Raw genomic sequence first — 27,911 nt, forward strand, 5'->3', positions numbered from 1 at the left:
AAAGTTCATGTTTTAACTCCCAGATCTTATTCTTTTGCATAAGGCTTCCAAGATCTTGGTCAGCACTTCACCTTCTGGCCACCAGCCGTGCACTGGCTGTATAGTCTTATTTTTGACCTACTGACTTCCCTTCACTGCATAGTGATAGAAGAACTCAGAAATTTTAGGATCTATCTTGACATCTTTGTGAAGCAGCCTTCAAAAGCTGTTAGCTAACTCATTTTTCTAAGTAATGCCCTTCCTTTGACAGTCTGGGCATTTCTCCCAAACACTGCCACTACAGCTGGCTTTCACATCCCAACTTTCAAACCTTCTTTTCATGATGTAAACCAGCAGCTAACCAACTCCTAGGCTGTAATCAGTAGAATGCAGGCAAGATATCAGATAGGTCCATTGGTCCATGTATTTCTCAAAGAAAAATCTGTCTACCCTTAGCACACACAAACATACATCCACTGACTTTATATCTTCAGCCCAACACCATTCAGATAAGTTCCCGTTTCTTAAAATATAAAAAGTAGGAGACACCTGATAAAGCTGTCAGCAAGTCAATTTCAATCAGTTCAAAGTAAGTATTTTTTTCACACAATAAATAACTGCATTGTATAATAATTGCACCAAGACAGAATCACAGAATCACAGAATCACAGAATGGTTGAGGTTGGAAGGGACCTCTGGAGATCATCCAGTCCAACCTCCCTGCTCAAGCAGGGTCCTCTACAGCACATTGCACACTATTGTGTCCAGGTGGCTTTTGAATATCTCCAGGGAAGGAGACTCCACCACCTCTCTGGGCAACCTGCTCCAGTGCTCTGTCACCCTCACAGCGAAGAAGCTTTTCCTCAGGTTCAGGTGGAACTTCCTGTGGTTCAGGTTGTGCCCGTTGCCTCTTGTCCTGTTGCTGGGCACCACGGAGAAGAGCCTGGCCTCATCTTCTCAACACTCCCCCTTCAGATACTTATACATTTATCAGATCGCCTCTCAGTCTTCTCTTCTCCAGGCTCAACAGGCTCAGCTCTCACAGACTTTCTTCAGAGGAGAGATGCTCCAGTCCCCTCAGCATCTTGGTAGCGCTCTCCGCTGGACTCTCTCCAGTAGTGCCATGTCTCTCTTGTACTGGGGAGACCAGAATTGGACACAGCACTCCAGATGTAGCCTCCCTGGGTCTGAGGAGAGGGGCAGGATCACCTCCCTCCACCTGCTGGCAACACTCTGCCTAAGGCAGCCCAGGAGACCCTTGGCCTTCTTGGACACAAGGGCACACTGCTGCCTCATGTTTAACTTGTTGTCCACCAGCACTCCCAGGTCCTTCTCTGCAGAGCTGCTTTCCAGCAGGTCAGCCCCCAGCCTGTACTGCTGCATGGGGTTATTCCTCCCGAGGGGCAGGACCTTGCACTTGCCTTGGTTGAACTTCAGGAGGTTTCTCTCCGCCCAGCTCTCCAGCCTGTCCAGGTCCCTCTGAAGGGCAGCACAGTCTTCTGGTGTGTCCGCCACTCTCCCCAGTTTAGTATCCTCAGCAAACTTGCTGAGGGTGCACCCTGTCCCTTCATTCAGATCATTGGGGAATACATTGAACAAGACTGGAGCCAGGACTGACCCCTGGGGCACACCACTAGCTACAGGCCTCCAACTTGACTCTGCGCCATTCACCACAACCCTCGGAGCTCGGCCAGCCAGCCACTTCTCAATCCACCTCACCATCCACTCATCTAGCCCACACTTCCTGAGCTTACCTAGGAGGATGGGATGGGAGACAGTGTCCAAAGCCTTGCTGAAGGCCAGGGAGACAACATCCACTGCTCTGCCCTCCTCTACCCAGCCTGTCATCCCGTCAGAGAAGGCTATCAGATTGGTCAAGCATGATTTCCCTTTGGTGAATCCATGCTGACTACTCCTGATCACCTTCTTGTCCTCCAGATGCTTAGCGACGACCTCCAGGAGGAGCTGTTGCATCACCTTTCCAGGGATAGCAGTGAGGCTGACAGGCCGACAGGCCTGGAGTTTCCTGGCTCCTCCTTCTTGCCCTTTTTGGAAGATTGGGATGACCTAGGCTTTCTTCCAGGCCTCAGGCACCTCTCCTGATCTCCAGGACCTTTCCAAGGTGATGGAGAGTGGCCTAGCGATAACATCCGCCAGCTCCTTCAGCACTCGTGGATGCATCTCATCGGGGCCCATAGATTTACGGATGTCAAGTTTGGACAAAAGATCTCTGACCCGATCCTCCTCCACCAAGGGAGAGTCTTCCTTTCTCCAGCCTTCCTCTCTTGTCCCCAGGGTCTGGAATTCCTGAGGACTGGCCTTAGCAGTGAAGACGGAAGCAAAGGCAGTATTCAACAACTCTGCCTTCTCTGTATCCTTCGTCACCAGGGCACCCATTCAGCAGCGGGCCCACGTTTTCCCTAGTCTTCCTCTTGCTATTGATGCATTTGAAGAAGGCCTTCTTGTTGCCCTTGACATCCCTTGCCAGATTGAATTCCAACGGGGCCTTAGCCTTCCTTGTCGCATCCCTGCACACTCTGACAACATCCCTGTATTCCTCCCAAGTGGCCCGTCCCCTTTTCCACATTCTGTATACATTCCTTCTTCTGTTGGAGTTTTGCCAGGAGTTCCTTGCTCATCCATGCAGGTCTCCTGCCCACTTTGCTCGACTTCTTATTCAGAGGGATGCACCACTGATCTTGAGCCTGGAGGAGGTGATGCTTGAATATGAACCAGCTTTCTTGGACCCCTCTTCCTGCTAGAGAGATTCCCCTAAGTAGGTCCCTGAAGAGGCCCAAGTTTGCTCTCCTGAAGTCCAGGGCTGCGATCCTACTTATTGCCGTACTAAAAGAAACAGAAGTCACACTGTGATATTATCTGGAAAATAACAACCAATTTAAAGATGTAATAATAATAATATAGGATAAGATACCTTACTGAAAAAAACATTTCCGTGTGAGCAAATAAAGATCTAGGGCAAGCCCAACTCAAGAAGTTTCAGAATTACTGACTGCCAGAAATTAGAAGAGCATATCAAAGTATATCAGGAAAAAGTTGGCTCTAAACTTTCCTGATTTCTTATACTTTTCCCTTAAGTTTTTGGTACTATTTACTATCAAAGATAGAATACTAGATTCGGCAGGCTTTTAAGAACTAAGAGAATTCCAAAATCTCCACCTATAAAGAAACAAGCTGCTCTGTTAAACTTCCTGATATAACTGTAGTAATAAATCTTTACTGGGTTCGTATTTCACGTACAATCCCAGATTCAGCTCACAATATTTTAAGCAAATAGTTTTAAAACATATAATCTAACTAACTACCACATTTGAGCTCTCATCAGTGATGAAGACAGAGACCTCTTAAGGACAATTTAATCTAAGATCAAGGATAGATGAAACAAATTACCCTCTGGAGCTCCCCACCATTTTCATTGACTGTAGAGGGAAGGTCAGCACCGTCAGTCTATAATTCACCATTAGGCTATAATTCCAACTTTCATAGCCCAAAAGTTATATTAAATTAATCTGAACCTTTACATGCAATATATGGCTACTTAACTTGTGAGATACACAGCAGAATTCATTCCTCTGCAAATCTGAAATGCAATATCTTGAATTCAAACCTAAAAGTAGAGAAGGAATTATTACTTGTAAAACAGTTGCTATAGCTATGTGGCAACCCTGCAAAGATCAGGAATAAATTATTCTTGGAGGCCAGCCCAGCCCAAAGCCCAGATGTCAACCTGCAGCCTCAGCCTTAGCAGGCTTCCCCAGCTATGAGAGCACTGTGCCACTGCTAGCACAGACCTAGTAGAAATAGCACTACTGTCTCAAGGGCTTAAGGTTGCCCTTGTGCTGTCAGTAATTCTGTGCCTATTGGCATGAACTAGGCTGTCTCAATACCTCCAAATCATGTATAAGCAGGGATGCCACTGCTGCTGACTTGGTAAAGAGTTAGTCTCCTCCAGTCCAGACCTGTATGTAACTCAGAGAGGGCTTAGTTGACTAAATTTGTCTAATGGCCACTTTGGGGGAAAGGGAGAAGGACTGTAATAAAGGGAAAGCCTGCACCTTAACTGAGGAGGAACTCCGTTGAGATAGATAAATACTGCATTTTTCACCTTTCTACTTGTTGCTATCTTATATACCTGTCTTTATATAAGCCACAAAGAGATAAATTAAATTTGAAATTGACAAATATAAATATAGCTTTATAGGATACACGAGTAGTTGGTGGAATTTGGGGCCATGAGATGGAGATATGAATTTTCAAAGCATTTACACTTATATAGGTGGTCTAGAAAAAGAATCAAGTCCTATGTTTGCATTTTAACTACTGCAGTTAAAACTTTCCTCCTCAGGGCATGGACAATATCTAAGCAACAGATTAAAATATTTACCTTTCTAGGATGCTTTTCCCTACAAGAGGAAATAGATTTTGTCTTCATACTAAGCATCAGGCACTGATTGCTCCTAAAGAAAGGAGATTAATTTAGGTGAGGCACAGTTGAATTTGATGTAGTAGTTCTTTTCTTTAAAATATACTGTATAAGAGGACTTAAAATGTCAAGAAAATTAGTCTAATGAGATAGAGTAATGCCTTGTGATCTTGCTGTGAACTACAGTTTTCTTTATTCCTGTGGAACTACAGGATGCTTCAAACTATATATTCTAGTACAAATAGGAAATAATTTCCCTTAGGAAACCTATCATTGTTAAAAACTGTAGGCCATTGTATTTGTAACAATTAAATCTGTCCTTTTAGAGAAGAAAAGAGATTGATGCCTACAGGCTGCCTTCTGTTCTAAACTATACTGGCTAGTGTATTACGTTATGTATGTTCTTCTTCTGTTGTCTATTTTTTGAGGTCTTGTATATGAAAATGTTCTCACAGACTCCTCCACACATACAAACCATAGAATTATACTGTACAGAAGGTGTAAAGAAATTACTGTACAAATACAGATGCATGAAAGAGAGTAATTGATTTCACAGTTCTGCTACTGTAAATTCAATAGCTTAATGCAGTTGCATCCCGCATTTAAAGATATGGAGTAGCTGTAGATAAATTGAATATAATCTTTTCTTTTATCATTTTCCATAATATAGTTTGTAATTACTAATATTTGTAGTGGTTGATTATGTGTTTGACTTTTTTATTTGATTTTTTTCACAAGAAAACTATGTAAGTAGGGGAAATTTCTTTAAATTTTTGTCCATTTCATATAATGTTTTGACTGAAAAATCTTGACACTGCAGTCTGAGACCATAATCATGAAATTAATAGTTTAAATTACACTATTCAGGACATTCAGCTCCTTTTTTTGCACTTAACCACCTTAGAGCAACAAAAATAGCTCTTGTCACTATATGCACTTGATGAGAAAGGAATGTGAATCTAAGTGGACAAAACTACTTGTTTCAGTGCTAGGTTTCAAAACAAAGCTATACAGTATAATAAAATGCATTAAATTTCTTTTTTGTTCAATGATGTAATTTTTCGAAAGATGAGAATCAAAATTTTGCTGTCATTTCAGATATACATAAAACCACATTTAAAGCTGCAAAGTACTGTGAATGTGCATGAAATTCATTCATAAGAGAAGTATATTGTTTTAGAACTTGAACTGTTCTGTTATAGAGCAGTTCTATTACAGAACTGTTACAGAATTACAGTGAGAAAAGCTCTATGGAAAAAAGGTAAAATAACAGTGGCTTCAAGCCTCATCTGCAGAGAAGACTGTCTCTGGATATGTTCTGTGTTATTTAAAATTATTATCGATGTCATCATTCAGATGACTAAATGTAGATACCACTAGACTCCATTGACTCTAATGACAAGGTGTCCTTTGAATATCATGGACACTTAGTCATGTAGTTTGTGTAGATATCTACATCTAGACACCTGAAGTGAGATTTCAGTAACATGGAGCTGAATGACATATGAGGATTTTAGTTTGTTTGTCTAAATATAGAAAACCTAGACTACGTGAGTCATGCGCGCAGGGCTGATTGATAGATATCATTCTACATCATGGGAGATTTACACCTTCCTGAATTGTTAGCTGGAGGCCATCTCACATAGCATTAGATGCCTATATTGCAGTAGGATATCTGAAGTTAGACATTTAGTTTAAGATATTCATTTAAAATTCCCTTATAGCAATGGAAAGAAGTAAGCATATCTTGAGGATAAGTAATTTCACCTGTAGGCAAGTGCCCAGACTTGCCCACTGGACATAAATTCCCATAGATAGAAATTTACCTTGGATTAGGTGAATTGCACCCTTGATCTGAGTATCTTTAAACTATAACTTAGTTTAAAAAGTGGCAACTACTCGAAATTTCATTATTTTTATAGAGGCCTGATTTATATCACTTGCTATTCCAATAAAGATGCGCACTAAGCCACTCATACTGTAATCTTCTGCAGAAAACCAAAGCTTTGGAATTTAGCAACAATTTTAGAGCTTAGGTGAAGGAATACCTGGAAGGGATGCCTGGAATCCCTCCCTAACATATTTAATTTTGGCTACATGCAGCAGATTTAAACTCATTAGGGTCTATGGGGTTGGACTCTATTGGGATTTGGACTCTAAGCAGTGTCATGGGGAGAACTGAGATGAGGTTTCCCCCTAAGTAACTACACAGTGAATACTGTTCACTTTTGTTTAGTTGACGACATTGATTTTAAGCTGACTTACTAAAACAACTGATTTCTATCTTCTTTTCTCCCTACAGCAGTTTACTTAGAAAGTAAATTTAATTTACTTTCAAATTGGTAAAAACTTATGCCTTTCATAGATTTACTTTCAAGATTCCTAGATATAATTTGACTTTGAGGAAATTACTAAATACTGAAACTGCATTTTGTTCTCCCTTGTGATGTACAAAGCTATTTTCTTCATGTTGTATCCATGTTTACCACTCTTACTTCTTTTTTTCATTTTACTCAGACTAGGACTTCATTTAATCTACAGAATATTGAAGACAAGGCAGCTCCCCCGTGAATCAGTTTATCTGCACATTATGTATGTAGAAAGAAAGCTAACATAATAAAACTGTTCAAGCATGCAAGCTGAGGCAAGGGAATGGCTGAAATCTTGAGAGTTTTAGGCCACCGGAGACTCAGTTAAAGCTGATGGATTAGGAGTGAAGTATTAATAAGGTAAGTGCTGCTATTTGTCAGTGTTGTATATATATATACACTGTTGGAGAAAGTCTGTTAAAAAAAATTCTTTCCTATAATTGCTAGGCCATGCTAAAGTTTTGTGCTATAATAACACAGTCCTTTGCTTCAGTGATTCATAACATCTCAATCCACATAACACAAAAAATTGCATTAAATGGTCCAAATACTTCCGTGGAAAATGAGTAAAACACCACCACTGCACTGTGGTTCATAAAACTAAATGCAGGGGAATAAAATGAAAATCATTTAGACAGTTGGATTATTCCAGGTTAAAGCTACTGCTGCCTTCAAGTTGTTAATGTCAGTCCTGGGAAAGAACAGAAAAATGTTACCATTAAATCTGAATCATCTGTGTTTGTATGTAAGCATAGTTCAATGAAAATACATTATTCAAGAAAGGTTTAGGAGTTCTCTGCAGAATATTAATGCATGAAAAACTGGAGTACGTCCATTTGCAGTACATCTGTGTTGAACTGAGCAATGCCCTGTTAACATATTCATCTACCATCTACTGAATAGGTTTGTCTCTGTGGTATCATACAAGCAGAATTTGAGTAGGTGAATGGCCATGCTAGCCTGGTGGGGTTACGTTAGCATACTGCTCTGCCTTAGCCAATACATATTCTGCTCCTCAGCAGGACTGCTAGGCTGACAGAATAATATTACTTCCATTTCTAAGTCCAGCTTATTTGGAAGTATCTATCCATTCTGTCTGCAGAAGATTGCATTTTGCAGATGTATCCTCAAAAGTTGATTGTGGAACTGTTACTTACACTGCTAGCTATTTTGTGTCTTCTTTGTTAAAGTTTGAGAGATTATGTATTTTGTTAGTTTAAGTAAGTATTTCTTTTTGCTTTATGTCTCTCATCCGTAATTTCCTGACTCAAAAAAAATGATAGGAAGAGAAGTTTATGGAGAGATGTGATGCCCTCACAGATAATATCTGTTTTGTTGCCGGTTCAAAATTTCATTGTTTTAGGGTTTTTTATTTTTTTATTTTTAATGACTATCTTCCTGTGTTATCAAGGCTGCTGCATTAGAACCACTGGAAGGAGAAAGAACACTTGCCAGGAAAGGAAAAGACCTTGGGCAGCGAGAGGGTAAGAACAAGCAGGGAATCTAATCCGATGGGAGAAAGTTCTTTTCCTGGAGGGTCAGAGACCCTGTGTTTGTTGCAGCTGAAAAGATCATTGCATTGCTCTGTGGGGAGCAAGTCTGAAGAAAAGGACTCGACCTGCACAATCACCATAGGCAGAGTAGAGATTTGCTTAAAAATCTCCTGTATTTCTATTCTGCCTCATTCTGTTTTTAAAAAGTTCTTTGTTCTAGCACTTGTCTGTAAAGTCCATGCTTTTGTAGAAGACTGTTCTAGATTTACACAGTTATTTTCATGTTTTTTGAACTGGTCATTTCAAAGTTGAAAGCAGATCCTTCTCTAAGCATGGGTCAATTCAGAAATCTAACAAAGGAGACATTCAGCCATACTTGGCCTTTCGGAAGTCTACGCAATAAGAAACATGCGTGCTTATAGGGCGGATATAGGTGGGGTTCCTGCTATCTGAAAGTAATTTCTGATTTCTGTAAGATTTCAGTGTAAGTTTTCAGCCAGTTTCAGAGAAAGTCTAACATGAAATATTTCAGCTAGTAATGCACTATATTCAGTGTCTCAAATATCTGGGGAAAATTGTGGAGATATGCAGTGTGCCCTTGTAGCGAAATGTGTATACTCTCCCAAAGCCAAAATTCAAGGGAAATAATGAGATCTGACTGTAGAGAAAAAAATTTGGCAATCTGGTATATTATGCTTTGGAATTAATTTCTATGAAAAGGAATTGAAATCTCCTCACCTATGATATCCAGGAATAAATTCAGAGGAAAACATAAAGTGCATGGTGGAGAGTAATTTGCCATTAGTAACAACGTGAACTGAATGAATTCCTCATTCTTCTTCACCCCAAGCAACTTTGATCTTATGATACAGAGGTTAAAAGGTACAAAACACTGGTTAACCACTCACTGGCTTGAGATCAAGTCTCTGAGAAAATGCTGACAGCTGGTTAACGATCATTTTGAAGAGAAACTGTACAGCAAAGTGACCATTGATAATTTTACAGAATCATAATGATTAAGTACAATTCAGTATGAAACAATAAAGCAACAAACTAAAAATATTTGCATTAAGGTTAAAATATATATTTAATAAAAATAATATTTTTATTGAATTGAAATTGATTATTACTAAAGAATAGAAAAGATACTTCAGTTTTAAAGGATAAGAGAATACATTAAGACATTTGAAGAAACTCATTTAATGTTTAGATAACAAGTCCATGCATACATGTATATACATGCACTTGCGAGCACGTGCAGACACACACACACACATATTAGGAGTCTTCAGCTGCATGACTCAAAATCTCAAACAAAATTTCTGCTTTTGTGTAATTTCCAATCTCTAGATAGCATTCTTTTTCTTACTGTTTTACTCAGCCATCTGCCCAAGGATACAAAGGAATATTTGTACTAACTTAACATGTATGTAGAGTGCCATTCAGCAAACTACTGGAAATTAACAGAGAGGTTAAACAGCCTCTGCATTTCAGCACTCCTCACCTGTGGCTGCTGAGAGATAGTCCTCTATGAATTTGGAATCATTCAGCTTTCAGGAGGTCTAGGTAGTTCTACCACCTTTGTAAGTCTGATTCCACTTAGCTCTCTATTCAAACTGCTGCTTTCTGCAAGGCACTGGTATGCAGAGTAGCAGGAGAGGAAAGGTATCTATGTGAACTGTTGCAAGAAGATTGTGAGAGGCAGTTGCTGGAACCGAATTGCATTACTCAGTGACATATAACCTAAGCTTATTTACTAAGCAGGATGGAAGTAGCCAGTGGATAGTGATTCTCTTCTATAAAACACAAACATACACACAAATCAGAGTTTCAGCCCCACCAGTCCACCTTAGATCAACGCAGCACTCCTCTCTGTAAATGTCAGGCCCGTGGCTGATCACGCAACCCTTACGCCTCTTACTGGTTCCTCTTTGGCCACTAGCTTCCGCGTGGTGTTAGACATCCAGGTATGGTGTCTCCCCAAAAGACTGTTGTTCAACATTTTATTGCATTAGTTTATCAGCATCGGTTGCCAATGTTTTCACTAATCATCTAGCCCAAGCAATCAGCAGTTGCCTGTGGTTTTCATCATTTCCATCAAAAACGTTCCAATCATATATATGGGTATACACATGTATGTATTTGTTTATCTACTTTATACTGTATTAATCCAGTCAGATCAAGTGAGGGAGATGCAGCCAGGTCTCACCTGTCTGGGCAATGCCTCCAGGCAGGCTATCCACATGACAAGGAAGGTAATACAAGTAGCTACTGTACAATACTATAATTTCACTTTTTTAATTAAAATACTCATACTAAACATTAGCAGCTATGCTTTGGTTAGGTTCTCGGTGGATTTTCTCTTGAGCAAGTAGTTTCTTTAGAGTTGTTCAGAAAGCCATTTTCCTCTTCCATAACAATTTTAAGTTTTAAACGTTACTTGAGATGTTAACTTATCATCTCCATTCAACATTTTTATGTGCTAGAAGTTTTCCCTCAAAATAGCAAACTAATAAAAAAAGATTGTACCCATTGGAATACTTTCAAATTATCACCTTTTTATTTATGAAATTGGTTATTTTTATTGCAAAAAGATATTTCAAATTCCAAAACAGAATTTTTAGTTAAGAAATGTTTTCAATTTTGAAGCTTTTTTTTTCATTGTTTCCTGCCTTTCTCATTTGAAGAAGGGAAATCCCTTAATGATGAAAATTGTGTTTTAGAAATAGTTTCGGAAAGGCTGTGTCTAAAACCATAATAAATACCACAAAAATGGAAAACTAATGCTAGAAATAGCATTATTTCCAGTCATACACTATCATCACCTTCAGCATGGCAGAGGTAGCCAGTATCTCTAACAATTCAGCTAGATGTATTTGACTGGAAAGATACTAGCGATCACAAAGGACTTTTACATGAGAGGAGACATATCAAGGGCTGACCAGAGTCTACAAGATAATATATTATGTGCAAAAAGGATTTAAATAATTTCACAAGGTAGGTTCTATCAAGAATATTAAATATGAACACAAGCTCAAGAAATCACTAGAAATATGACTGGCAGAAATTATAATAATATAAAAAGAAAAAAAATATTCTTTTCCTAGACAAATGCCTCCTGTGGATTAATGTTGAAGACTGAACCTTGTGTCTGACCTAGCATTCCAGTTTCAATATTGCTACAGTATGAGGTAATACAGCTTTTGCCCTAGAGAATTCAGTTTCCTGAAATTTCTACCGATTTGAAATGTAGTTATAAAAGGAAAACTCCCATGGATGTTTTTTCTTTTTTTCATTTTTACTTTCTCCAGAGGAGAGAAAACAGGTTTTCTTAATTCACAGGCTCAATTTGTTTTCCATAAACCCCAAATTTCTGCATATCTTTCTGCAGTTGTTGACAAGAGGGAAAATACAAGGAAATAAACTCAGGGCAGGAACAAAACCTTGCTTAATCAAACAGCTACTCAAGTACAATCCACAGAACCAGGCACAGCTTCCCATTGGTAGTACCACACAGGGACAGAGCAAAAGCAGCTTAACAATCTTTTTGGTTGTACTTAAAGGTACACTGTAGTGTGAGAAGAAGAAACTTATCTTTAATTCATTTTTTCCTTTCAAAAAGTAAGAAAGTGAAAAAAAGTGTCTTTTATTTTATGGGTATTTTCTACTTTCCCCTTTTTGGGTTAGTACGTATACTTTTATGCAAAATAGCAATATTGAAAAAGATGGCCTTAATGATGTTAAGGGAAAAATAAAGAGTTCCAAAAAGAAGAAGAGACAGGAAATTATTACAACAAATCATGAAATAAATATGGTATGCACAACACTCAAGAAAATAAAGGAGATAGATGAGTAGTAAAATTTAATCCAGGTAATTCAAACTTAGACAAATTTTTAAAGAACCGAATTTTCATTCTAATGGAAATTTTAACGTTGAGGGGTGAAGTGCAATATTCATACAAAATAAAACTAATATAAGATCTCATTTTTTGTTAATATGTAAGTAAACATGCAAAAAACTCTCAGTTGTATTTTTTTCATTTTGTTGATTTAGCGTATGTACACATACTTATAAAAGAAAGCAGTCAGATTTTCAGAGGTTCTTTGGACTTTCAGGTCTCATTAACAGGGCTAGAAATGCTCAGGACTTGTGAAAAAGTCAGACTGCACAGTGAGATGACAGAATATGGCTTGAAGTTCCTGATTTTAGATATTACAATTTGGCAAATGCTGTCTGTAAATATTTCTGACCATGTGAAGTCGTAATCCATAGAGTATTTCCGCAATTCTATGATCACCCTGCAATGTTGCACATTTAAGATTATCTAGATTATTCGTCCCATTAGTGTCTTGCAGCATTAATCCTGGTCAATGCCATACAGACAGAAAAGATAACTACTTATGAGATCAGAACTGTACTGTTGCCAGTTGATAAAGGTTAGAAACATTAGAGCTGATTTTTCCTGTAGGACACAGCATGCTAGAATTTAATTGTAATCTTGCTTCATTACCCATTACATTCCCTATTAAATAGCAAAATGATTGTCTTTATGTCTTTATTTCTCACTTTCTAAATTATTGCCTTTTGGGAACATAAAACAGCATTCTTAAATATTTCAATGCATTACTTTAGGTTGAAAATTATTTTCTTTCTAATTACTTAGGAATATATAGCTCAGGTTCCCTGATGGAAGGTCTTTCAACTTTGCTTTTGGGATTCTTATAATAATTTGAGTAGATTTAACTGTATGTTATATTTTACCCCCCAAAAAGGAACAGCTGGCCTACTTACATACATCAGCAAATGTCAGTTCCTTTAGAAAATGAAGGAATGCAGTGCTTACTGTACAGTTATCATCACGAAAATAATCAGTAGCTAATGGAGATATAATTTCATGTTTCCCACAGTTCTTACAAATTCTTTTTCAGTTTTTTTTAAATTATTGTTATTATAAGATATTTTTATGAATAAGTGGTAGATGACAAGAGCTTGTCTTAAAACAATGGAATTAGAGTTAAGCTAGACTTCCTCTCCAAATCCTAGTAGAATCTGCCAAGGTAAGTGCCCTTGTGTCTGCAGCGGACTGTGCTTCCTTCCTTAAGAGTTATTTTGTTGCCAGGCTTAGTGATTTAATTTCATTGTTCTCTGTTTCAGACAATTAGCTTTGGGACTGTTTGGAGAAGGAGGAAGGGTCCCTGAGCGGACTCCAGTTAAAGCATTTTGCAGCACAGAATTGCATTTAAAATATTATGAGAAAGTTTTTCAGTAAAGATATGATTTCCTCCATAAATGGACCACATAAGATCAATGGACTGAGGTGGTCCATGTTTTAGGTCAAATCAACAGGAGTTTCATCTGGTTCTGAATTATGTAATCAGACAATTAGCTTACACATTTTTATGTTAAAATATTTAATAAAGTGATTCAGTGGAAAATTATGATATTTCCATGAATACATTGAATACAGCCTTTATGTTTATAATTAAACTAGAACACAGATTTAAAAAATCTGAAGACTTCTTGTATACAGAGGCTGTAAATGACAACTACAAAATTCAATTTAGTATGAAATTTGTAATTTATGAATGCAAGTACCTTGTTATTTAAAATGCTGAGCAATCATGTGAATGTGGTATTTAGCCATGAACCTTTGTATTCTGCTTAAAAATATGAAGATCAAAATGTAGCCTTATCATTAAAAGAAGATTGGCTTTTGAGTGAATTCACGTAGTACTCTGATCTCAGATAAAATAAGATGACATACTGACATTTTTTATAATGATACTTTAATATTTGCTCTCACATTATCTCTTCCATTAATACACTATTTCTTAGAGCATAGCAAGATATTTATTACAACCTTTATTTTTTCAGTTATTCTAGTAACCATGATAAAGAAATGTCATCCTAATTATTTTTATATAGGCACAAAAGTGTAAATATACCCAAGTCAATCTCCCACTTTGACTTTTAAAGTTAACATTTTAAAATGAGAGGTAACATAAGTCTCTACAGTAATTAATTAATTTTTTTGCTACAAGTGTGTTGTTTTTAAAAATCTTTTTCACCTGTGATTATAGCGAGTAGCCTTATGCTAAATTAATTTAACAAAACCAGAAAATAAGCATTTGAATGGCAGTCAAGTCCCAACTTAACAAAAGCAGGATCAGGTCTTAAGCCATTCTACTAATATACATTATGCTGTCCAACTCCACAGCATTTGAAAGCCATCCCCAATCAAATGAATGCATGTATACTTTATACATAAAACTCTTTCCTTTCTGCAGACACAATTCTGAAGTAGCTGATGACTTCTTATTATTATTATTTTATAGATATAGAAAATGGGAAGGGATCGGTATCTTTAGGAGAGTTATTGCAGGTAGACTGGAGAATGCGGATTGAAGGTGATTGGCACCTTACACTGAGCACTTCAGAGAATCCGGCTTCTAGTTTATGATGCTGCGACTAAATGACACACAGAATGATGAATAAGTGAGAAACCATAAAATACTAAAATAATCATGGTCCCTTTGCAGTTCCGCAGTGTAATAAAAGCATAGGAATTTAATAACAACTGCCTCTAACCTGAACAATTTTCACAGCTTTCCACTTAGTGCCTTATTATGAAAGTTGCTCTTCTATTTACAATAAGCCAGCACTCGTGCTTTCTGGAAGGGAAGGTCACCTCTTACTAGATAAAATTGACACATAAAAGAAAACAAAAACAAACTACTAAAAAGGGATAATTTGTCATAAACCTTAACAAATCCTGCAACTAGTTAAGTCTTTCACCCACATGCCAGCATTCTTCCTCTTAGTTTTGCATTTTGTCATACATTGGTAAGTAGGTCTATTTGCTCATACTATTCCTATATTTGTAAAATAAATAAGACCAGGGCTTAAGCATTGACCTAAGACCAGCGATATTGTTTAATTGTACAATGTGTGACACAGTTTTATACTGACACAGCCAGATACTGTGCCAGCTAGCATGTTCCCACATTACGCTTTGAAACAGAAAGGACAATTTATGCCAAGGACCACCCACAACAAGCGGTTTTAATGTAGCCAGCTTCAAAGAATAAGAGAAGTTAGCCGTTTGGACACCAGCCATGTCATGCCACTTGGTCTCAGAGTCAGTGAGCAGTTCCTGGACCATTTTATTAGTTAGGATAGATGTAGCCTCAGAGAACATCTTTGAGTCTTTTATGCTTGGATTTCCTCTCTCAGCACCTAAGTGCTGCTCCACAAAGGTGCTGAGAGCAGCACAGTGCCTGTTTGCCTTGCCAACAGAACTGGGACGGGGTTTCAGCCAAGAGGAACAGAGGGATGAAGAAAACAAAGCTGTGTGTTTGGTAGGGATGACATTAAATACACTCCCCCTCAGTCAAAGCATAGCCCTGTCCATTTATCTACTCAGTTGCCTGCTGCATCCAGCAAGATGGAGTGGTGCAATGGGACACAGCAGAGATCAAGGATACTTTCTGAGCCTACTGAAACAACAGATGGATCTAACTTCAATGTTACTCTGTTCCCCTCCACACTGCTATTTACCTTTGCTTCCATCTGTTCTGTCTTGTCATGAGCTTATGTTGTGAATGCTCTGGATCACTGAGTGCACCTTGCCAGGCACAGTGGGGTCCTGATTGCTGCCTGGAGACAGGCTATTAGGATATAGATTCACAAGGGAAATTTATGTTACAGCGACTTAGTGAAATTCATACTATCCAGTCTATACAGTTAGATGCTTTGTACTTTATTTGGATACAGTTTGGTGCTGGAGAAGAGAATATAAGAAAGTCAGCACAAAATGAATAACTAAGTTAGACAGTAAGAAGGACTGAAGGGAAAAATGGGGAAATAAGGATACAGTCATAGAACTCTCAGCTCCAAGAGAATACTTAAATCCATATCTGTGTGTCCCTGCAGAGATTATGGCCAAGAATATGATCAGAGACACAATATATTTTAAAATAAGGTTGGAAGAAAGGAAGGAGCTACTGATACCATTCCTTTTTTTCCAATAATTCAATATTAGAACTCTTGTGATGTGGGACACCTAATTTCAAGTATGTTTTTCTGTCTTGGTAGGTATGAACACACATCTCCAGTTCTAATCACTAGGCAGCTGGGTATTCAGAGAAGAGATTCTCTCAGTCCTGCCAGTTGAGTACTCGGTGGACAGACTGAACACTTTCTGGGTCAACAAAAGAAAAACTGAGATATAGCAAGTACAGGCGTGAGTCTATAATTTTTTTTTGTTATGGCACTCAACTTGAAGTTGGCAGACCTGGCATTCCATCTCCATCAGTCTCCATCATTAAGTTGGATATTACTGAGTATATTCTATATAACAACTGGATCAGGAACAAAACCTTAGGCATGATCGGAGAAGTAGCCTAGTAGCTAATAGTTAAAGATAGCCCCCATAGGAATATGCTTAAAAATATACCAGTATACCTTTTCTTATTTCATTATATATACTAAATCACATTAAAGAATATTACACTTGAAAGTTTAAATAGTCAAAAGTTTGAAAATGAATTAATTAAGTATTATATAAGCTTAAACTTTATACTCTACTTTTTTCCACCTACTGGAAGCTACCTTAGATAGGCAAGAAAAAATTATGGGGAAAGAAATTAGGCTTTGTTATTGGGAAAAAATGTGTTTGTAAAACTCTCATGTTTCACCATTGAAGATGCTTCAATGTTTAAAGTGAGAAGAACAGAAGATTTTATGAGGAGAAAGGACAGTTCTACAGATTATGCAGTGCATAGTACATGTAGAATTGCAGACTACCTTCTTTCAAAGATTTCCCATAAAACTAGTTGTATCATCTAAAGTAACTATTATATGTAGATGACAAACACAGTGACTCTTATTTTCTAGATATCTATGTTAAAAATCACAAAGTTAGATTTATAGAAGTGGTGAAAACTCATGACAACAGCAAAAGCTATTTGGAGCTGATCTGTGAGCTGGTGCTGTTCTTTATAGTGCTAGATGCCCAGAGACAGAAAATGTTAAGGATTTCAAAGCAGTCAAAAAGCATGGTCTCTTTAGAATTTATGCTTGATTTCTCCATGTCTTGTTTATCAACAATTATTGAAGAATAATAATAAAAAAATGCACCCTTCTTACCAGTTAGGTGCAATTCTTAACTTTCGCTACTTCCTGGACAGTAACAGCTGGGGCACTAAAAACCCTAGAGAGGCAGAGCATGCCCATGTGCCCCAGTGCAGGAGTGGGTTAGAGAACCCTGAGCTAGATCCAGTGAGATAACAGCTCAAATTCCAGTACTTGTTTAGCAGACTTTTTTTTTTTCTCTTCACGTAATAACTATTTATTGATATCATTAGATGTTATAAATGAAGTATGAGCTGGGTGGGCTCAGTGCTTTGGAGAATCAGGTCTGAAAGTTTTTTATTCACAGTGAGTGCTGCTTACAGTGAATAAGGGTGGTAGAACTAGAGATATGAACATGGGAACTGCAAAATAGCGACTATTTAAGCAACAACTGGTAAGATTTTAAAAGCATGTGTTATCTATAGCGCAAGCCTAGATTGTGAAAAATAAAATCATTAAGTGTTAGATTAGAAAACATGAAGTATATAAAAAGCATAGCATGAAAGGAAAGGTGCATCTCAAAAGAATAGTTTTGGTTGTCAGAACTGCCATGGAAAAATTGTAACAATATAGCAATTTAAATATATTCTTTGTAGAAGGTGATGATACAAATAAGAGAAGAAGGATGAATATCCCCGCAATGAGAAGCTACGATTCCATAACTTGTTTTGTGAGAAGCTAGACTCAGCTCAGTTTGACAACAGATCAAAACTAGCTCAAGATATACAAACAAAATAGGGTTTTGTTATTCAGTGAAATAAATGTGAAATGAAGTGTGTGCGCCTGGTCAGGTATATGCAGGCACATTTCCAGAATTTTGATAGGGCTTTCAGTGACACAAGCATCTGCCATTGGACATCAGTTTTTAAGTACTAAAGATATTTTCAGAATATTGTAAAGTCATATTGAATACCATTTCAGTGAATAGTGCATAAAGGAGAACACTTTCCTCAGAAAGGTTTGACAGAACCTTATTGTTATCTTTTGAAAATTCTGCAATGCACCTTAAAAAAGAAAAGATGTCCTTTTAATTTTTAGCCAGAAGGCTGGCAATGTCTAATATATGCAAGGTATCAGGGCTACTTCAGAATAATTTTGCAAATGATTTCAAAAGATGAAAGCATTTTTAAGTGTTAGTTCCATTAATATGGAATTTACCAGCGGAACAAAATAATCTTTATGATTATTATGAAAATCTTTATGAATTTGCATTTTGATACCTGAGCATAATTTAACACTATATTCATGGAAAGGACAGACATTTACAATTTTCATTTAATAAAGTATCAGCAGCTTAATGCTTATAAAATGGCAGCAGCCCTCAAAGAGATTAATATGGAGTCAGATGTTACACAGTCTGTATTGGCAAATATAGAAGCAAAATTTGAATGATTCATCCATAAGCTTTGACAACAAATGTAGACAATTGCAAAGTCAGACTGGAACGGCAGGCCAAAGCCAAGCAAAATCCAACAAAACAAATGAAAAAGTAAAATGTTTTAATCTTATGAATGACAAATATGTGAGCAATAATAATGACAATGAATGTAAGTAAGATAGCTGCAAGTTGAACTTTAAAAGCTTCAGCTGAGAGTGGGTATTATAATTTTTTTCAAAAGCTCAAAGAAGAGATCATTCCATATTTTTGTTTAGAAAACGTCCGCTTCTTGTCACTGACTCACAGAAGGCATTAGTTGCATTCGAGAGAGTTGGTAGTCTTAGAAGATAACCCTAAAAGGAATTTGCAGGAATTTTACCTGAGAATGAAGCATTTAAGAAGGAAGATCTGTTAGGGCAGATCATGAGTACGCTGTGCTTTGCCATCTTAGTATCGTAAAAGAGGTGGATAGTGCTCTTGTTCAAGTTTTGAGGAACACAGAGCCTGAAGAAAACTTCTTCATGGATACGGTCTGCCTAAACCTTAACAAAATAAGGATTTAAGAATATAAATAAACCCTAATGCACAGATGATAATCTTGCATTTAAGTATCACATAACTTTACAGATACTCTATAGGTGTAGGTATAGTATTTGTCTTTGAGTATCTATAGTCATTTACACAAACATGCAGGCATGTGGTTTGGGGAATACGACTGCAATCCAAGTTAATATAGACAGCCACCTAATCTCCCCTGGTTGTCAGGAGGAGACAGTGGCACCAACCTTAAGCATAGGAACACGTGAGGTCAGGATCTAAGTCCTTCCCCAGATGACAAAGTTAATACCCACAGCTCTTATTTCACTAGAGAATCTGAAATGGTGGTAAAGCCATAAGAGTAAAAGGAGATAAAAATTATATGGACAGTGAGAAATGAGTAGATTTCTTATATTCCTAATTAACAGTAGGTAAAATCTATCATCTCCATTAACCATCATTTATAGCACCTCATTAGAGCATATTTTGCCTGACACAACTCTTCATTCTTTCAAATGCAGCTGGGTCAGCATGCTTCCAGGAATGCATGAACTGTCAGACCACTGAACGAGAAACTGTGGGCCATTACATTCTGTACTTGGATATATGCCACTCTTTAGGATAGGCAGACCTAGGCTTTTTCTCCTAAGACTGTTTTGATTTTTTTAGGCTCTGCTCATTGTACATTTTTTGCATACCCCTTCCAATGGGCAAGACTCAGGTCCCCTTCCTCCTAGGTTAGGCTCAAATTTCCTTTTACTTCCTTCTGCCCTCAGGACCCTATTGTTCTTGGCAACGTAGCAGCTGTCTTCCAAGTTGTTTCTCCCCTTCTTTCTCACTATTCCAATAGCCCAGTGATTAAGAAACTCTCCTGCAATGTGGGACATTTAGGTTCAGTGTGGCTCAGACTAATGCATATTTCCCGTTTTACGACTGATTGCTCTGATCGTGAAGTTAAAAGACATAAGGTACAGAATATTGTGTTTTTTCTAAGGGAAAAGAGCTCACTTTTCTCCATTACACTGATGTCCTTGGAAAAGGGGCAGCCATATCAGATCCTCAGTCAATGTGGCCACCCAGAATTTCTTATTTCTTCCAGTGCATGGAAGAGCTTTACATTACTGCAGAGAGACAGTCACTCAGTTTGGACTGGCTCTTAGGTGGACTGGAAGTCTTCAATGCCGTTATCTTTTTCTGATGCATGCACCATCTGCTTAGTTGCCTACCTTGGGAGGATTATATCTCCAAGGGTAAGTAGGAGGATATTTTGGATAGTAACAGTTACTGCACCAGTCACTGACTATAGGGAGTGGAAACAATATTTGTGTTTGCAGATGAGGAAGGTCTCCTCACAGCCTGGCAAATTATTTCTTCTATAGTATTTCTACACAAAAATCCTTACCAGTACCAAGGAGAAAACTAACTTAATTGTTGAAAACAGCTCTCGTAACAGTAGGATGAGATTCAGTGCTGAAAAAAAAATGCTTGATGCAGTAGCTTTGTAGTATCTTCCTATCACCTACAGTAGCTAAAGAAAAATAGAGCTATAACTCCCACTCTTTCTGTGGCTAGGCGTTGATGGGGGAAACTGTGAAAAAGAAAGACAGACAGCTGAATGGTGAGAGGAGGAAGATAGAAATCACTTATTGACATCAACGATCTGTTCAACAACCTATTTCATACCTTCTGGCTGAGACTTTTTTCTTTTTCTTTAAAAGAGTGCATTAATACATTCCATTCTTTGAATAGGAATATGCAGAAGACACTTCAGAGTACCATTTAGCATACCTCTTTTCTGTTTCTACTGCACCAAACATGCCTGGATATTCTGAATCACTGGGAAATGGATAAGATAGTCCTGCCTAAATCAATTACCAAACAAATGATAGCAAAGAGCTATCACAGAAATTTGAACGAAAAATCAAAATATATTTTTTTTCTTTTTCTCCCTATTGATATCACTTAGTTGTTATATGTCTTTTCTAGGTTATTACGAAGTTAGAAAAGATACAGGCTTACATCGGCTTTCAGACTCCTTACAGTATGTTACCAGATTTACCATTTCTGCCTTCTGCATCAAAGTTGTTCTTTGGAGGGTTTTTTTTTTTTTTTTAACAGTAAGAAAAACCTCCTTACTCTGAAAACTAAGAAGTCGTTATAGGTAAAATGATAATTCCCACTGTACTTAAAAATTAGTGGTCCTTCATCTTTGAAAGCAAGCATTTCAGTATAGCAAGTAAATTATGTCCATAAAATCTCATTAAAAGCATCTGCACACACACACACACACACACACACACACACGCGCGCGCGCGCGCGCACGCGCGCTTACACACCCACCCACCCACACACCCTCTTAACATTTATGGAACTATCAGATTTTATTATCAGATTTTATTAATCTGAATTATAGGTTAAATCACTTTCTCCTCTTAACCACAGTGAGGAGCCATAATTTGTTAGTTCGGTTGCCTGTTCCTAATGCCTGAACTGAACAACACAAACATTTTTGGTTTGGAAAACTTTTTTTTTTTTTGGAGTATTGCTAATATTGTCATTGATCAGTTGTTCACATATCTATGGCTAAATATATATTCTTGTGTTTGAGCCACAGACCCTAACTGTATTCCAACTAAGATTAATGGGACTTGCTGGGTATTCAGCACTTCTAAATGTCAAACAGCTTTAGCTGCCCAAGCTGTAGAACTGCATAAAGATTTTGCCAATTAATGGCTGTGCACTAAATTTAAGTGCTCTAACTGATGAGTGTCTAAATGAGACTTTTTCAAAGAGCTGGATTTTTAGAAACTGCCGAGTACCCACCCTCAGAAAATCTGGTTTTCCAATGTATTCTTAGGGCTTTGATTGACAAGAAGGCTAAGATTGGGGTGGTGGAGAAGGTTGCCATGTCCCCCATCCCTGCTGTTGTAGAATCAGGCCCTGAACCACTGCAGCAGCACACTGTCAGCTGAACCTGTTCAAGGCTTGGTTAGTGAGCAACTCGTGCAGGGGAACAGGGCAGGCAGAGGAGAGTGGTAACTTTTTTAGTTTTCCCAGCCTAAACCATCCCTCCCGTCTTTTAAAGAATGTCCCAAAGGGGTGGATTTTTTTGAGGGAGGAGAATACTCAGTAAATTCTGAGCTCCTTGAGGGAATCCCATTTGAGCAGTGAAACTTATGGATGCTAAATAAAAAGTCATAGATTACACAACTGACAGGTCACATAGTTTAGGAATCTAAAAGATTCCTCTCTAAAATCCTTATTTTAGATTGTAGAATTCACACCACACCCTTTTCAGGCAGCCTACCTGCACAACCATCTACACAGTCATTTATTAGTAGTTCCCTTATCTCAAACACCTTAAGTGTTACTGAGCCTCAGGAGTAGTACTTTATTACTTATTGCATGTATTTTTTGTGGTAACCTTCACCATGTTGGTTTGTATTATTCTTTCTAATTTTGCTTCCATTTCTCTATTAAAGTGAAATAAACCTTTATTTAGGTAAAAAGTTGTTTAGTGAGTAGCACAGGCAGTATGAAGTGAAACTTTTCATTTCCTGAGACTGTGCAGAGAATTGAGGTTTCAGGTTCTAAGTGCCACATATTATTCAGACTTTAGACTTGCATAGATTTTCACAGGCAGGACCATTATGTCCAGTGACTATATTTATGGACCTACCTGCATGTGGAATGAATTCTAAGAATATAAAAACAAAGATTCTGCAAGCACAGCAGGAAAGAGGTGCACCATCCTAGAGCAGTCTCTGGAAGACACTCTACCTCATGAAAACAGAATAGCAAAGCCTCGTTGTTGTGAAAACAGGAAGACCCTTGTCTTTAAGAGATTTATTCCTCTCCCTCCCTCCCTAGCTAGCATGTAAGACAATGGAAATGTGCCTATGCTTTCTCCATTTGTTTCTCATATTTTGACCTATTTTTCTCTTGCACTTTACTCCCTTGCAAGTTCAATTCTGGTCCTATTTTGTATAAGATACATGATGGAATAATCTTTGCCTGGGCATTTGTCCTCTACCTTATCCAGTGATATAAAGCATAGGCCAATACAGTTATGCACAAAGAAATGGGTCTACTGGTACAGTGAAAGTCCAAGTATTTCAGTGCCACTGGCCTTCATGCAGAGCTGAGGATAGTGAGATTCTAGGCAGAGGGGGCTCAAGATGTCTTACAGGAAAACAAGGGCTTCCTGGACCTCCGAATGAGGTTCCATCCGGAATAAGATCATTGTTCTGTGTCAGAGGTGTTTTAATATAGAAAAATACCTTTCCAAGCATTCAGTGGATAGGTCTGAGCTTTTTCATAAAGCTAACTAATTCAGCAAAGAATGCATTTTGGTTTCACAGATATATAGGTTTTAAACATGTATTATTCCCTTTCAAATTACACTTTATAGAGTACTATACCCTGGGAGAAATTATTCATAAATGGCACTAATGAGTGTCAAGCTGCATTGCAAGGCATTTTGAAAATTGTCCTATTAATTAATGGAGTAATTAAGCTTTTGTCAGTGACATATCATATTTCTGACAGGAATAGATGGCCTATGTAAGTCTGTGCTAGGCAGCCATCCAGGCAGCCACTGTGTTTAATGGATGGCAGCAATTTAGTCCAGGTTTACAGTGATGGGACCACCTGCATAGGGGGAGCTGGTAACCTGCATACACAAACAGCACTTTGCACTTTACCTCAGTAAAATCTTCTTAGTTCTAGATTGATGTCGTCCTCCCTAGGATGACAAATTAGCTTTTTGCCATTAAACCATGAGTAGTGTTTCTCTGAGCTTTTGTGACAAAAATGTCAATTAACTTCCAACTTTCATTTCCATTTAATTTTGTATTTTCATTCTATTTGCATATTAATGTGAACATGGTGCAGAACTGTTAGATTAAAATGCCTTACTAAGGCTAATAGCATGTAATGCATACTTATTGAGTGTAATAGTTATCAAAACATAAAACTTTTAGAAAAATGCACTTCCAAGTTCCCAAGTCTATCAGAAAAAAAATATTCAGACACCTCTCCTATCAACCCCCTCCCAAAAAACCTGAGTGATACATATAAAGATAAAGAGAAACACTAAAAATAGGAGGAGGAGGAGAAACTTCTAAGTGCAGATCAGCACAATAAAAACACCATTTTATTCTCTTACTCCCTTAGCAACAGATCTCTATTAATTCTTATATTAATAATTTATAGCCTGGCTTTATTTAATAGGGTCTTAGAATTCAATCTAAAAAAAAAAAAAAAAAGAGAGAAAAAAGAAAAAGGAAAAAAAAAGAAAAAGAAAAAGGAAGGAGAGAATTGCATTGGTGAGCTGATTTTACTTCCACGTGGCTTCACAGTCCATATGCTCAGATTTATTAGCTGCACATCTTAGAACACATCTGACTATTTTCAAATGTAAATTAACAGAATTATTGAGCCAGCACTGACATAAAATATCCAATGTCTTCCTTGGGATAAAAAGCAGTAAGCTAGCTTCAGCACAATGATCAGTGGAGTTAAACACTGATTTGTGGATGACCATTCTGGCAGTGCACTTCTTTTAAGTGAAGCACTCACAGTGAAAAGTCAGGGAAGGTGCTTTTGCTGACCACTTCCAAATTTTCCCTTCTTTCTGGAACTGTTTTAGAATTTCAAATGATTAAGAGTCTGGCTCCTGTCCTTTTCATGAAGCTGCTAAACTCACCATATCTTAGACATTCAGGACCGTAGGGCATGAATTACATGATTGAAGTGTGAAAATGTCTTACCTTAAACATACTGGGCCAAATTTACTTCTTATATATCCCATTAGAACGATTAGACTAACACAAATGATAAATTTGTACAAGCCTATGAATTCAATAAATAAAAAACAATATATGTGGAATAATTACTCTCTAATTCCCTTCAAAAGTCATAATTCAGAACTGAAATTTAATTTAGCTGATGCAAAAACAGAAGATATGGCAGGTGATTCAACAGATGAAACAATTACAACATACGGGGGACACAGCCTTGACCGTCTTTGTGGTCAAGAAAACAGCTTGAATATCAGCTCCCAGGATATCTCCAATGTCCTGAAAGATGCTGGATTTGGATTGTTAAGATTTCATCTGTCAGAGGTTTTTGAATATTCTTTCAAGCATCCCCTGCATCACTTTGGGAGGTTTGGTAAGCGTCCAATATATTTAAATTAAAGTGGCGATTCATTACAATGCCTATGACACAGAGCTACTTTGTTATAAATTATAGGTAATCTCCAATTTTATATTAGTTCAATTACCAGTAATAGAGTTTTAATGCAGTCCTTGGTGCATGGAGTTAAAGGAGAAATCTTTGGTACTACTGGAAATAGCTCAAGAAGGAAATGAAAACTAAATTGGAAAGGCTAATACAAAAAAATTACTGATAGGACATCAGGGAATGGATGGGAAGACAGAAATCTGGGTCAGTCACATGGATGGAGAAATAACCGATAAAGATAAGAAAAAGTAAAATTAAGACATAACATTTGAATAAAATTGTAAGACATTAGGGACATTTAAAGAAAGAAGAACATTGCAAAATATAGGTAGGGCAGAAAGAATAGTAAAGAATGGGAGAAAGCAAAGAATGAGAAGAGCGATAAGGTTAGTTATGTGGGGTTTGCCTATTTCTAGATAAACTTTGAATATTAACATTAGACATCAAATAGAAAACACAAAAAATATTATGCTGATTATCTACTTTTCCCTTCAGAAAGTCAGATCATTCTCCAGGGAGAACAGAGAAGTCAATTTTAAATGATTTCCAGTCAATCTCTTTACTTCAAATGTGAATGCCTCTGATTAAAATTCCAAACCCCAATTTAGATGATTTCCAAAATTGTTGAACACTTTTATTCAGAGATCTAACTTTTGCAAAATCAAACTGCTTTTGCTTTAATGAAATATGTAACAAAAGATTAAGAAATATTAATTATGTTACTCAGGCTGGGAAGAAATTTTCCTATTCTGCAGATGTTGTCCTATATATTCATGATCAAATCTTTTGAAAGAAAAATAGCACACCCCACATAACTGATCCCACATACCTATGGTTATGACTGCAGAGTGGTTTGGGAACTGATCTCAGGGTAGGATGTAAAAGCTGAAAGAAATTATTAAAAGGCATAAAGCAAATAGCAGTGCAAGAGTTTCATGATTCATTGGCACTTTTAGAAAGTAAATTCAAAAAAATGAAAGCAAGTTAGAAGTGAAAATCCCAAGAGCCTGGAAGAACACTTCCATCTGATTGCAGAATTCCCCCAGGAAAGGAGGACACTTATTTTCTCTAAGGGATATGATTTTGTAATTACAAAAGGGCTGGGAAAGGGTTTAAAAAGCATTGTAGCAGTTTACATACTTACATTTCTTTTGAAGACAAGGAAATGTTTGCATTTAAATGAGCTTAAGTGCAGATGATGGGATGCATCAACTTATTATGATAAAAGAAGACAAAGAAGCATGACTGAAAATAAAGCCCATCTCCACAACTCCCATATTTTTTTCCCACTCCCTGCTAAAATATAATAAAAATATATATATACGAAAATGTATCATAACAAAAAAAAATAAAATTAACATAATTAATAGAAAAAAACACATAAAAATTCCAGGCCTAACTCAGAATAACACATTTGCTGGAGTTCGGGAAGCCCAGGGTCAATATACCTGCTCTATCATACTTTACCGCATGATAAGCTTAAAACGATCATACTAAGGGCTCATTAAACAGCCTTTGATGAGGGCATTCTTCTGAAATATGAGAGCCTAAGATTGAAATCTCTCATCTGACTCAGGCAGCCCAAGGACATGAACCGTGATATTCTCTTTCTAACTAAAACTGTTGAAGTCCTGGAATTCCTTACCTGCTCTCACTTTGACCAGAAATTCCATAATCTATTTGAGAAACCTTTCTGACTGAAAATTCTAGCAAAATATTCTCACTATCAGTAACTTCCACAAACATAGGCAATGGCTGATTCGCACCAAACCCTAAGAGATATCAGCTTTTTCTCTTTGGTAACGCTCCTTTATCTTTTCTCTAAATTGCCCAACTTTACTCTCTGACTCATGCAGGCCTCTTTGCTGCTTTAGAGTCTTATAGTAGCTGGAAAACCTCTTTCCTTTTTTCCCTTCAAACAACTGAATTAACTAGATAATTTAGCGCTATTAGATCTTTCCATTGTCAAATACTCTACTCTTCATAAAATAACTTTTATCAAATCAGTTGTAGAAAAATTAATTTCTTTTTGTTTCTTTTTTAAAAATATATACTAGTAAGTAAAAGAATACATGATTCTTAAAATGTACTGTCTACAAACAATGTTTCTTCACTGAAACCTCATGTCATGCCACTATTTCTATGTATATTTTTGTATACAATAGCAATAAAAGCAGTCTGTCATATTAAATGTAAACAGAACTAGAACATCATAACATCTCTTTTTCAGTTGTCTTCATGACACTAGTGAAGGTTTGGATTTTAGCAAATTTACAATAACAGCTTTGAACTGCTAAGTTTTGCATATCACCTAATAGCACTTTTTATTTTAGGA

The sequence above is a fragment of the Struthio camelus genome, chromosome 1, assembly GCF_040807025.1.
Source record: "Struthio camelus isolate bStrCam1 chromosome 1, bStrCam1.hap1, whole genome shotgun sequence".
Lineage (NCBI taxonomy): Eukaryota > Metazoa > Chordata > Aves > Struthioniformes > Struthionidae > Struthio > Struthio camelus.